Genomic DNA, 14,335 nt, shown 5'->3' with positions numbered 1-14,335 from the left:
AGATGAAACAGTTTCCTTTCAACCCTTTGGTGTTATTAATTCTTACTATTCCTTTAGATTTTGTGCAACAATAAAAGGGAGGCTTCAGTTCCTGGCTGCAGCAACCCCTCCCACAAATCAAAGGAATATGACTTGCATTTTCAAAAGGCTGAATAAATATGTCCTGAATACAGAGGGGCATGGATTCCAAACACCCCGAAGTCCTGGAAGAAACAATTGTTCGTTCTTTCATCTGATTCATCCCCAGAGGTTCACCATATGCATCTCACAGAGCCTGTGTGGCTTTTGAAGCCAGGGCTTTGTTTCAGGTGAAGGTGTTGAGAGATGACACAGAAACAATGAGACAGAAAGTGTAACCAGGAGATTGGGATTTCCGATTTCAGGAAGACCTGGTGATTTGGGAGATCTAATTCTGAGTTATTTTTATATGACCTGATTTTCAGTGTGTTGGATCCTCTGCACTTTCTGAAAGTCAGACTCTGTGATGGGGTCTTGGGTCAGCTGCCAGAAATCACTAAACAGCTGCCAGTTATGTGGATATGAGAAGACTCTCCCTGGCAGGGAGAAACATGGCCTGAGCAGCCAAACTCTTGTCCACCATGCTGACACACAGACTATTTTAATTTCCCTCAAGAAAGAGGGAAAACAACTCTTCTTGTTCTCCTAAACCCTCCTACTGAAGAAGATCCTGCGCATGGATGCCTGCACATTTCAACTCTCCCTGAACAGCCAGGTTCCCAGTTCCCCAGCCAGGCAGAGAACTTGACTGAAGGGGATGGGGCAGTGCTTTTGCTGTCTCTGAAGACAGCTAATTTGGGAAGTCTGACCTGGTGCTGTAGCCAAGTTTGAATTCTCACAGCATCGCATTTAAGGCAGGGAGCTCCCTACCCAGGTGTGGCACCTGAACAGCCCCTTTCGTCTCCTCTTGCCTTTGCCAGTGAATCCCTCAGGTACCTGATGCACTTTGGGGTTTCAGGCCTGCAGAAGCACATCTTGTCACTCTGCTGTCAGCTTGCTAATGCAGTACTTCCAGCAAGGCAGACAGAAGCTCCTGACAATTGTTTTGCCTTTTTTGGTTTATTTTGGTTAAATTAAATAAGTGCAAGTTGAGAAACTCGGGAAGAGGGTAGTGTGTCTACATGGGATAGAGAGATCTTGATCATCTAGAAAGAATTAATGGTCAGCTCTCTGTCATACTTTGTCATGTTGGGAATTTGCTAAAAAAGAAATGTTCCCTTCCTTCCTACAGTCCTGGAGATGAGAGATGACTTTATTAACCTCTTTGATAATTGCCTTTGGGTTCTGTGTTGATTGGATGGAGTATTTCTCCCAAAACTTGACTGAATAATTAAGTTTGCTCATTTGATGGAGATCTTGTTTTTGCTTTGCACTGTAGGTGTTTCTGTCTTGGTAGGTAACTTAGAGTTAATGAGAATTCTTTGGTAGCTAAAGTTGCCAAAGTTCTCTGGTAGCCAAAATATCAACTATGAAGTTTTATCTGTGAAAGCATTTTTTTACTTGAGCCGGTCTTAGAGCAGTAGCACAAAAGACAATTCCTCTTCTCCAGCTTTTTGACTTCTACTTTTGAAGTACAAATCCCCCACAGTCTGGAAAAGAACAGGTTAATATTTTGTCCCTGAGGTACCATAGGTGTCTGCCCTCATTCAGGGATTACAGGGAGCCCAGGTATGCAGGGCTCAGTTGGAGCAAACTGCTCCATCAGGAGGGCCTATAAAAGGAAGGAGAGAGCAAGTGGTGGGTCAGGCACCCTGGTCTATGGGGACTGCTTACTATGGTGAGCTTATTTATCTGTGTAATCCCCGTTTTAGCCCAGCTATGGGAAATCTTTTTAATTTTCCACAGTGTTCTCTTTCTGAACTCACCTCACCTAACCTAAAACGGCTTTTTCAGCATCCTTCAGTGACTCCCCAACCCTTCACACTTCTCAGACTCATTTTATCTCATCATTTCCGTTCTGTTGTACATGATTTAGTATGTCCCATTATTTCCATATTGGAAGCTTTTAAGCTAACAGGCCTAGCAGACTTGTAAAGACTATTAGACACAATTTATTTTTTCCTCTCTGGCCCTTTGTATGTAAAATGCAAGCCCATTCCATTTCAAGGAAAGACAGTTAAAAATTGACCTACATTTCTGTTGGACTATGTCTCATGTAACACAGTACTCAACTTTATGGAAAGATAGGGTTTTGCAGATAGGGCATACATTAGTTTGAGAAGGAAAAGTGTAAAGAATATGCAGCCAAAAATATAGCAGGCACTTGCTCACCACTGTGTGTAGAATGCCTGGTTCCTTAGTTTAGGTGAGATTACAATTAGGGGAAGATAACAGTTTAAGAGATCTATTGTTCTTTTAGGTCTTTTCATTTTTTTTACAGCATAATTACAACTATTACACCTTGTTTCATTTTGATTTATAGAAAAGGCAAATTACATCAGTAAGAACTTTATGGTCATAATATTAAGATATGTTTCACCTTAGGAAATTAACTATTTTACAGTAATATCATAAATTATAAGATTTGATGTTTTAAAGAATGGGTCTAACTACCAGGAATCTCAATGTAGATAATGACTCTGGATTTTTCTAGGTCTACAGTCACTGTTGTGTTGTTCCCATTAACAGGCAGGAATTCAGGCATATATCATCAAATTTATCCTATTTCCTCTTGGTGTAATTAATCAAATAACCACTGTGACATTTTGGGGCAAAGAAATTCACTCTGCCTGAGGTGAAAGTGGAAGTCTGTGGCAGATCTCCTGAACCTGTTTCCTTACCTGTCTCCATTGGATGTGTATTGTCTGTCTGTCCTATCTGCTGAGCAATGGGCCTAAGAGAGCTCTTGGTAAAGGGTTTGCGAGGCTTAGTCAGTGTTTGCAAACTATTTCAGTCTTAAATAGAAAGAAAATACGGTTTCTAAACACTGAGTAACATTGCTATGGACAAATGACTCAGGCATTGTGTTGTCTTTGTACTTCTGGAATAACTCAATGAAAGATCCAGTATTTGGGGGTTTTTTGGCTTGTAAAAGACAGGGGATAACCCCCGCATGGCAGCATAGGTACATATCTTTCCCTTTTCTTTATGTTTTGCTTAGAGTTGTGTACAAGATACAACCCTGTGCAAAATTCATGGGCATTTATGTGGTTTAAGGACTTTAGTTCACTGTTGTCTGGGAATTTTTTTTCTTCAGATTTCTTTATGCTATTTCCTTTACTAACTCATTCATAATGGAAGGTGTAGCATTTTGTTCTGGTTCTGAGTTGATTACAAAAAATGTTACTAACAGAATAGCAGCCAGCATGCACTAAATCCCTTTTTAAGTACTGTATTAAAGCTTTCTCTTCTGTCTGGGCATCTTTATACTCACTTTTCCAGCAAGATTTCATTTTCCATACAGTTATATTTAAATAGCAAAAAGGCCTGACCTCCTTGATGTCCAAGTTCAAAATTTGCCTTGAACCTAATAGGACTAGAACTACCTCTTTCATCTTTGGGAGTTCCCAGGTAGTTTAATCAGCCCAAGGAGACTTCATTCCTTGCTGGAACCTCTTGAGGGATTTTGTAATGGAAATAACTAGTAAGCAGCCCAGCAGTGGATTCCCATGAACTCATATGCCCAGGCTGGCAAAGCTTAAGCTGTTGATACTATGGAATGGAAGGGGTTTTTTGCTCTGTAGAATATTCAGCTCAGCAGTTCAGTATCCTTTACTGCAGATGAGGCTCAGGACAGAGACAAGAAGGCTGGACTTGGCTCCCCTGTGCTTATTGTAGCTGTTAATCAGCCCATTTGACTCTGCTGGCACTCAGAGTCACTGTCAGAACCCCCAGATCCATCTTTTGCAGCTCAGCAGTGCTGTTTGGTCCGACCTCCTGTATTGAGTCATCATTTCTGGAGGCTTTGCTTTTAGAGCAATTACAAGAGTAATTTTCTAGAGGAAAAGACTTATCAGTTGAGTCACAGAGAGCTCCACTAGATCCATCATTGCTTCTTAACATGAAAATAATGGGTAAAAGGAAAAAAGCAGGAAACAGAAGATATTAAAATGTGGGATGGAGATTTAAATGTAGGGGAGAAGACTGTAGAAGATGTAAATTCTAACTAGGTTTATAGAAATATAAGTCATCACTCATTTAGATTTTTTAAATGTTTGATAAAACAACCAAATACATGTACAAGAGTTCAGTAAAAAAATCCCTCTTTTTATAGGTTATGAAAAATGTTAATCATCTGGTCCAGTTACTGAATTCCTGCTGCCTTGTATACATTCCTCATCATATACACCTCCTCCTCACTGGGCCTGCTATATATCAATCTCTGCCTGGCTTAAGAGGTGACTATAGGTATTAAAGAGTGTAGAGATTTTTTACTATTAGTTAACTTTTTAATCTTGCAGGAAAAAGATATGAAGATACGTGGCTTGAAAATGGAAACCAAAGACATTCATAATAGAACCAAGTATATTTTAAGAAGGATAATTAACCTGTGATATCTGGAGATGATGGATTCTCTGCCACGGCAACTTCTTAAATCAAGTCTTGGTATCTCCTTCTAGTAGTTACAATATGTGATTATTGGCTTCTAAGATAAAGGTGATCGGGCTGTTATTGACAGTACTCTGCCCCACTTCTAGCTAAAGGAATTTACTTTTCTGTTTCCAGTTACAAAATTACATAGTTTATCTCCATCAGTCCCAGGGCTCAGTTCTCTATGGAAACCTCTGACTCCATATGCTCTGATCCATTTGTAGAACAAATATTTCATAAAAACAGTGTGCAAAGGGGTCATAAAAATATTTATTTAGAAGGAAGGAGAGGAGTGTTGCTAATTACCTTTCAAGCAGCAAGACCAAAGGGAGGAATCAAACTCTGATCATAAGAGCCTGACCTGACCTTCTCTAGATAATGCACCTATCTGCATAGGGAGCATGTTGGCCATGGATAAACTCATTGCACGAGCATATAAAGCTCAGCTCTCAGGTCCACGCTGACCTGACAATCAAATTTTTACAAGTAGACCATTCAATAAAGGTGTTTTGATGCAATACATTCCCTTTGTGTCATAGGTTGGCATTGCCTTACCTCAGGCTCCTTAAAATATGTTGCAGAAAGTCAAATAACACCAATGGGAAGTGATAATTTGTTGATAAAACATTTCTTTTAAGGACTATGTTTTTGTAGTCTTTGTTTGCTGTCAAGTCTTGTCTTTGGTTGTCAGTGTCCCCACTTCAGCAGTGTTTTGGGCAGGGAGATTCTGCCACAAGGCTGACAATTTAAAGGTCATGAGTTTGACGCACAAGGAAACTTTCCATCTCTTTTGCCTCCATTAACACACAGGTTCCACAGCACTGAAACAGTTAATCATCGGGATGTTTTCACCAAAACTGACAGCATGGCTAGAAACTTTTTATCTTGTTCTACTCCTCCTTGTCCTTATCTCCAGTCCTTTTCATCACTTTTCTTATAACTTGAAAATGAAATCAATCAAAATATAGATTAAAATTCCTAGTAAAATCAGTATTTCTTAAGGAAAGATAATAGGTGCAAGACAGAAGTACACCACTCATATTCTGACAAGGAAGCAAGATCTACCCTGCATGTTCACTTGTTTCTCCTCAGTGCTGTTTATAGTGAGTTATTTCCTTTCTATTTTCAATGTGTTCCAGTTGGAAATTCCTCACTGAGTATTTGCTATGATGAGAGTCATATAAATCTGGAAAAAGTAAAAGAAAAAAGATGATGTGCCAGAATGGGTAACTTAATCCCACCGAATGACAGAATAAGGTGCTTGTTTCTGTATCTGAGAGTTTTATGAATGTGTGAATCATTTGTCAATGCTGCCTTTTGTTGTTGTTGTTGTTAAAGTTGGGGTTTTGGAAGTGGGAAGATTTAAGGCTGGTACAACCCTAGCTTTCCTAAAAAATATTGATCCCATGAAGAAATGTACAATTGTGTTAAAATGTAATTTAGTTGTGAATGGGATTTGAAAATATTGCTCAATAAGAAATGAAGTTCCTTCTCGAACCCCAGTGTTGATTCAAAGGCCAATCCATGGCAATGTGGTCTTAAACAGAGTGGCCGAGCACTTCTGAGAGTTGGCTGGGACAAGGCTTTATGGAATAGGGAGGAGACATGAGTTTTCTTTTTAGGCTGTCAAAAAGAATTCTGGTTTTGAGGGTTGTTTTTGGGCACACATCCAATCAGGGTCTGGAGTAGGATGGCTGATGCACTCCTTCCATACAGACTTCTGACACCTGTCAAAAAGTAATGGTTTCCTGTTACTGCTGACACAGGCCAGATTCAAACCAAAGACTAAGAGGTGAAAGGCTCTGTATCCCATTAGCAATCTTCCTCTGAACATTTCTTCTATTGTTAATTTTTAGTGTCCTTGAAAACTTACACTGCAAAACCTCACTGGCACCAGTCAATCATAAAAAAAGACAAGAAGTTTAAGTGCATCTATTTTGAGGTCTAGGCAGATTCTTTCAGGCTGATATTTCATCTCCATTCCCAGATATTCTGCCTTTTTTTTTTTTTACTTGTTTACAGAAATTAATGATATATCATAGCCTTCAAGTTTTATTTTCTTCCCAAATTTTTTAGACATACTAAAGGACACAATCCAAGAAACTAGAATGTAATTACAGATTTTGCATCTCCTGTATGACCTGTCAGAAGTCTGCTATCTCTTATAAAGCCATTTCAGCATATACTTACTGTCAGTTTGAAAGAAGAAACACTTTCATAGGTTCTCTTTGATTGACACATTTAAAATGACATCAGTTCCTAGTTTTAAAACCTATTGTTATTAAGTCTCTGTTGCTATTTATGTTAGAAATATGTGCATGTGTGTCAAAACAATACATCAACTTTGCTGATTGGCTGCACCTCGATTGTGTTGCCAAGGTAACGGAACAATTGCTTTTAATCTTTTCTAAATTGTCTTATTTGTTTGTTTCACATTTCAAGTTTCATATTCAATTTTCCAAAAGCATAATTCGATGATTATTTTAAAAACATTTTTTAGACCACTGGTGCATTCTGAATATGTTATGAAACGTGCATGGACATACACTTTCTATCAGGAGCAAAAAGAGTAAATAATTGAATAGCTTATTTGAGATAAATATCTATTACTGTGTTACTTGGTACAAAATAAGCTCTTCAGTGTGGTATATCTCATATTTGTTGTCATTTCTGAAGCAGTATATAGTGGTTTCATCTCCCTCACAATTTAATTATCTTTTTAGATGGCAAGATCTTCCTGTAAGACCTACATCTTTTCTTGTGTCAACCAGACAGTGCCAACTGCATTGTTGGCACTATCAAAATATGAGTAATTACCTTGTTGGGGTACTTTCTAGTACTTTTCCTTTGAAAGGTAACTCTCCACCCATCTGGAAGAATATTCATTATTTGCATGAAAGATTCTAAATTCCCCATATAGACTGGTCACTATTTTTGCCAGAAGCACTTCCTGCTCATATCTGTAGGTGAATTTTGATTCTTCAGCCTGTAACTAAGGAACTATTGAAGTTTTTTTCTCCAAACCCCAGTCAAACTTAGCATATCTAGTGGGGTCAGGCTAAATCTATGAGATCCTCAGTAAAGCTTCATCTGTTCAAATGCATCCTAGCTGATGCCACCCCAAATGGTGATAAGTGAATTAAACTCTTGAGTTTTACCTGGGGTTATGAGAGTTAGACACAGTCTTGATTCTCTGACACGTCAGTAAGAATCACCTCCGTGTTTTTGGGGGCAGTGCGTTTCAGTTGTATATATACATGCAAATAGGTAAGTTCTCATTTTTGGGTAAGATCATGTCTGTACTTACATACATTTACAGTGGAATTTTGGAACAAACCATATCCAAAAGATAATGATGGTTTTTCATCACTCTCCAAAAGAAGACCGAGAAAGGCACATCCCAGACAATCAGTTCAGGCTTAAGTGGGTCTGGACAAGAGGTGATTTCCCCATACACACTTTTCCAAAGTAATTGTCATGCTATGAAAGTGTTAAGTGAAACAGAGATCAACCTTGGAGCAAGTTTTTCAGATTTTTTTTTTTTCCTAAAAATGGGGAGCTCATATTCAATTCTTCCCCTAAAAACTTGCCTAATATGTTATTAAATTAAAAGTTACATATAAAAAGATTAGTGTCCCAAACTTTGCTGATGTTTTGTCAGAGAAATTACAGTATCAGTATCCATTACAGAGTAGGAGCAGTTATGTATCCAGACATTATTCCAGCAAAATACTAGATTAGGTCTGTTAACTGATTGCATTAGAGAGGTTATAAGAGCAGTGTATGTCTTATGGTTAAGGGTGTACCATTATGCTTATTAGGGCATATTCCAATAATGTTCTTTTTATTAGGTGGCAAAAAAGATCAGAGAGCTCTTACACCTGTAGGCTGGTTTTAAATGATGGCAAAAGAAGATCAGAGAGATCTTACACCTGTGCAAGGCTTCATTGTCCTTTGCATGTTATACTGAAATGGGCTGTAACTGTAAGCTCAATAACTTGATAAATACTGCACACAGAGCCTAAAAGAGCATATGTTACAAGAAATTTTATTACTAAAGTAATTGTTGATATGACTACAATGGAGAGATTTATGTTGGGAAAGATAAACAAATGCAAATACGGACTCGTCAGGTTCTACCTGATGAATGAGAACAAACATTATAGTTCAGCAAGTAGGAAGAAATGCACTCAGAACTCTCTTGGCTAATTTTTCAGGAATCAGTTTTCACAAGGATCATGGTTTGTGTTCCCAAACCACTCTTTGATGTTATCTTACCATTGTATCAACTGTTTTTCTGTTATATCATTTTGAAATGGTTTCCAAGGGCTTGTAAAAATGTAAATAGTTTGGTATTTTCTGAGTTCAAGTTACACCTAAAATACATAAAACATTCGTTTTAATTTTAATGAATAAACTGCACTGTAATAGCACTTGCAGAAAATTAGATTTTAAAAGTAGCATTTGAAAATAATGAAATTCTCTAATAATTGGTTTTACAAATAGCATCACCTATCTGAACACTGTGGAAATATTTGAAATTGTGGTTGTGGGATGGAGGATTATTTCATGTTAATAAGGTGGTGTGCCCAATGAGCAGTGGTAACTACAAGGAAATACAATGTAGGTTCATTAAAAGTGTCATTAAACTTCATAACAAATTCTGTATCCAGTGACAATGATGGTCAAAGGAATACATTGAGTTGAATGTAGTCTTTAATGGAAAGAACAGAACATAATCTCGGGGGAATTTTTGACAGAGAAAGAAGTCGTGGGGTGTGTCCTGTTAAGAAAAGAGCAAAAGAGGTGTCAGGGTAAAGAACGTGCTAAGATCTTCTAGAGTAACCTGAAGCATATTTCATGGCCTGAAATAAAGTTTTAGATACTTTGACACTCCCATATTTGATGCCAAGAGGCAGGTGCTATACCCACCTAGGACTGTGAGGTATTTGTGTGCTGTTAATCCTGGCCATAAAACAAAAAGTGTCTCAGGTAGAATATAACTCTATTCCCACATCAGTGAATGTAACTAACATGGAAAATGATACAAACCTAGAGCCCTTTCATGTTATAATATTAATCTGAACTGGCACAACATGAGTCCACTTTTACAACAAAGATTGGACAGAGAATGGGAAAGGAACACATGTCAGCTACTCTCACAACAAATCTAAATAATCTAATCTGGTGTGTGGTCCTTCTCAGAAGTTAGTCCAAGTCTGGTTACAAAAGCACAGGGTTGTTTTTGTTTGGTTTGGTTTGGTTTTTTTTTATTGTAACAAGAGGAGACTCAAAATGCTCTCTATCTAAAAAGAGGCTCAAGTTTGTGACAGTTTCACTTGTTATTAAGGACATTAGTCAGAAGCACACGTAACATTTCTGAATGTCAGTAACTCTTTAATTGAAAATAGTCACAGCTATACTTGAGTGGTGTGATTTTTTTTTCTCTTCCTTTAAATGTACTGCGCACCAAACTTTAGCATACTGTGGGTTGGAAGAAGCACTTCTGAACATTCTTTTTGGGTACATGTTCTGTACTTTAAAAAGCAGCCGTTTCCACCCCCTTGCTGTCTGGCTTTTTGCACAGAATACAATATTCATGAGAGAGACCAGATCAACAGCCTCAGAGAACAACGCCCTCTCCACACAGAGCAGCTGCTCAATGGATCACCAATCCACCCTCCCTGGGGTTGTGCCTTAAACCTGTTCCAGGGATGCCACTTCAGGGAGTGCAGGAGCAATGGAACCGTCACATCCCTCCCATTTCCTGTGTCTCTTCTGGTACTACCAGTTCGTGGCAACTGTGAAATCGAGTTTAGAGCCTCCCTTGCTGGGAACTGGCCTGTGAACATTCTGAGGCACATCACAGGGGCCACACACTGTCTGCCATGCAGTGCTGCCTCTTTGGCGTGGTTGCATTGCATTTAAACTGCTATCTAGAACTGCTTTTAGCTATTTGAAATTGCAGAGTCACCCTTGTGACTTTCTGCCTTCGTGTCTTGCTGAGGAGGTGCATTGTGACTTGCTGCTGGCTCAGCACCTCTGGACTGGCTGTGTCACCTCTGTGTGCCCCGTTGTTTGCTGTGTGATGACACCAGGACTCACTGAATCGATGCTTCACGACTCTCAAACTTGCAGCTTGCTCAGGTGCCACTTGTAGAATCACAACTTTGCAACTTGCCAGGTTGTGTGTTTGTGACACCTCCTGCCCCTTGGCTGCTCACAGGCAACTGTGGGAGAGCACTGTCTCTCCTCAGCATGATTGTAACTTTATCAAGAAGGCTGGGACATATTTTAAGATTGATTCCAAAGTGCAGAGGACAGAAAGCGCAAAGCCAAGGGCCTGTCTGCTACCAAGTGCAATAGACTGTCTTTTTTTAACCTGGTATTTTTTTGTTTACCACTTGCCCTGCCTCTGGGCTGTTGCTGTCCTGTTGGGTTTTGTTTCTACTGCTTCTTCTATAGTTTGTTTCTGAGAGTTTTCTGCCAGGCTGCTAAAATCCAATACTGCACTGCTGACCTCACAAAATCTCTTCTGCCTATGGTACCACAGCTATGGTGGGCTGGAGCAGGGCTGGGTTCTGCCCACAGCTGGGACTTATCTTGCCATGTTTTCTTATGTTACATAGCAGCTATTTTCTCACCTCTATCCCATGCTATTGCTGAAGAAATCCATCTGTGTGTATATATATATATATATACACCTTCAGATAACATGCCCATTTTTTGCATAAGCTGCAATGCCCTTAGCAGGCAGCAGAAAGCTGTGGGAGCTACTAGAAATATAGTGCAAAAACATAAGCTGTTGTAGGACGCATCCTGTGGCCTCTTCAGAGAAGGATAAATGCCTTTGATTTGTTGTGCAGATGAACCCAGTGTCACTATGGAGCACAATGTCTTCCCTTTCATATGGTACAGATATCATGGTCCTCCACTCACTCCTCAAGACAACGACCCTCAAAAAATCAGCTGCTCTGATCAGTCCAGCCTGGCCATGGCAAACTAAAATTCACTGCCTGTGTTCTAGCAACACAAAGGTTAAAGATTCCCTTGTGCTAGTATGCTGAAAAGGAAGGTAAAGTAGCAAAGCAACAGGACGGCTTTTGTGGTTTATAATATGACAATTTGTACAGTAAATAGGGTCTGTGTTTAATGCTCTCCTGCAGTGATGACTATTAATAATAAAAGGCCCTGAAAGGAACTGAACTTTCATGATAAAGTATTTCTGACAGCTCGCTCCTCAGCACAACAACTGTTGTCCCCAGGGACTCATTCAACATTCATTTGAATCATGGAGAAAGAAGACCAGCTTGGAAGATGTTTTTCTGGAGTGCAGAGGGGGACTTTGATCCTAGCTCAGATAACAGCTGCTCTACCTGAGCGGATTTTCGGGTAGATGGATCCTTCAGCCCAGGTAAGCCTCAGGGGAGGTGTCCGGTTGACCTCAAAGCTCAGGCAAGGCACCTGATACCTGAGGGAGGGTCTTTGAATGGGCAAGAGGACCTGGCAGCACATTTTATCATTCTGTCAGTCTCGTGTTTCTGGCGAGAGACAGCGAACACAGGAAGGGAACTCCTGGAGGGATTCAAGTCGCACCTTGAATTTTTTTTCCCATTGTAAAATAAAAAGGAGGCAGAAAGCCAAAATACTTTGATTAGATTTTGTCTGTACTATTGTGTTTTCTCACTGCCCTTGGAGAGTACAAAGCACTTCGTTTGAAATCCATGACCCTGATTTCCCGAGCTGGAGCAAAAAGCAAATACCTGATACTTGATAAACTTCTCAGAGGAAAATGAAACAGTTCATATAGTGCCTATAAGAGCTACAGAGATGGGCATTATGGATATCCCTACAGACAATGCTGGTTGCTGCAAAATGTGTCAAATTCTTTGGTACTTATGCAGACAAAAATCCAACTGACAATAACTTTAGCTTTGTCTGGGTAGGATATGATAAAGATTACTGTATGTTCTTTTTATTCTACAATACAGCATCTATGCTGGTTCCTGGAAATGAATATGAAAAATATTCAGGGTTTCTTGACTGCAGAAGTGATAAGGCACTGATTTTTCAAAACTGATTTAATTTTAATAATTCATTTTCTTTCTCCATGCCCGTCTTTGTGAAACTGAGGTAAATCCGGAGTAACCCACCTAGAAATTGTCCTAATTAAATTTTTTTAATGTTTAAAAACATTGCAAGGCCATTTGGAAACAGCCTCCTCAAAAACTGTTCATTCATTCATGAATATTCTGTTCGTTTATTTTTTCACCAGGGACAATTTATCATTCCTTTTAACCTGAAGTGGGGAAGGCCTTAACATATCCCTTGATCTGGAATCTCAAATTATGCCCTTGATACCATGACTTTTTAAAGCAGTAGTTCTTCAAGTGATAAAGACATTTGCTGAAGCTAGCATCTTATAAGACAGGAGATCATCTTCTATTGATTGTCTTCTAAACAGCTTCAGAAGATTTTCAAAAATAATGGGAAAACTGCTAGTCATAGACTTTTTGAGCATAATGAAAAGGGTAAAAACAGTGGTGCTGTTGCGGGAAAATAAATGGAATAAGTGCCTAAAAACAAGCTGAAACTTTGCCTCAGTCACATCAATACAGACAGGGGTAGTCAAATTTGCACCCAAAATTACCATTGAGTTTTCAGTCCGAGAGCAGAGAGTTTGTGGCATCCAAACCAAGGATCTTGTACAGCCCCTTTCTGCTGGAGTGTGGCAGCCCTCCATGCTATTACGAACAGAAGCAGGGAGGAATTATTTTAACTACAGTTCATGAGATAAAGATAGTGGAGTAGGGAACATGGATGGGAGCTCTGCACAGGGGAGGCTTTTGGTGCTTCTGAAGAAAAACCTGCATATGAGGATAAAAAGTCAAGCCCTGCAGCCAATTTTCAGTGTCTTTTCCTGCATAAAGACAAGGGACAAGCCAGCTGCAGTGCACACACATGAAGGCATCCTATGGCTTCTCACAGGACTGAGATGTGACAGAGAGGCATCAAGGCAAAACAAACCTGCTTTGGAAAGTTTTAACTGCTGAAAGAGGCTTTGGGGATGTTTGAGGACGAAGGATTTCTGTGGTGCTTTTGTACATAGTTTACACAGCCAACCTTTCAAGTTGCTAACAGAGTCCAGAGCCTAGAAACCCTCACAGTTGCTCCAAAGTTAAGGGTTTTGTCCTGTTAAGTCATTACATTATCTGAGTATAAACCAAAGAGTTTTCAGCTCTGAATAATTTAGGTGAAAGAGTTAGCCCTAGGCCAGGTGTTCTACTTAGGGAGACGGTGAAATAAATTATTCAGAAGGGGAGACAGGTAAAACAGATGGGAAAGGCCGCCAAAACAAGACACCCAGAGGGCAGCTGTTTTACAGGTCCCTGGTGAAGCACCTCACTTACTAGGAGGGCTGCGGTAATGAGTCAAACAGTGGTGCTGAAAATGAACTTTGCCTTGTTAATTCATGTGGTGGTCACAGGGAATACAAGTACTGAGTCCTAGAAGCAATCACCACCGTGTTTAAGCCTGTGCAACAGGTTTTAACATTAGAGAGTACATTCTCAAAGGATTTAGGACAGAGGTTCCTAAATTTTTTGATTTTGAAAATGATCCTCAGTGGGGAGGGGAAAAATACACTCATCAAAATATTGACTCAATTTAAACAACGACATTTTTCAAACACATAAAATTATAGAATGGTTTGGGTTGGAAGGGACCTTAAAGCTCATCCAGTTCCAACCCCCCTGCCGTGGGCAGGGATACCATCTACTGGATCAGG

The sequence above is a fragment of the Neopelma chrysocephalum genome, unplaced genomic scaffold (genome assembly GCF_003984885.1).
Source record: "Neopelma chrysocephalum unplaced genomic scaffold, ASM398488v2 Primary Assembly neopelma1_69, whole genome shotgun sequence".
Taxonomy (NCBI): domain Eukaryota; kingdom Metazoa; phylum Chordata; class Aves; order Passeriformes; family Pipridae; genus Neopelma; species Neopelma chrysocephalum.
This window is presented reverse-complemented; position numbering follows the sequence as displayed.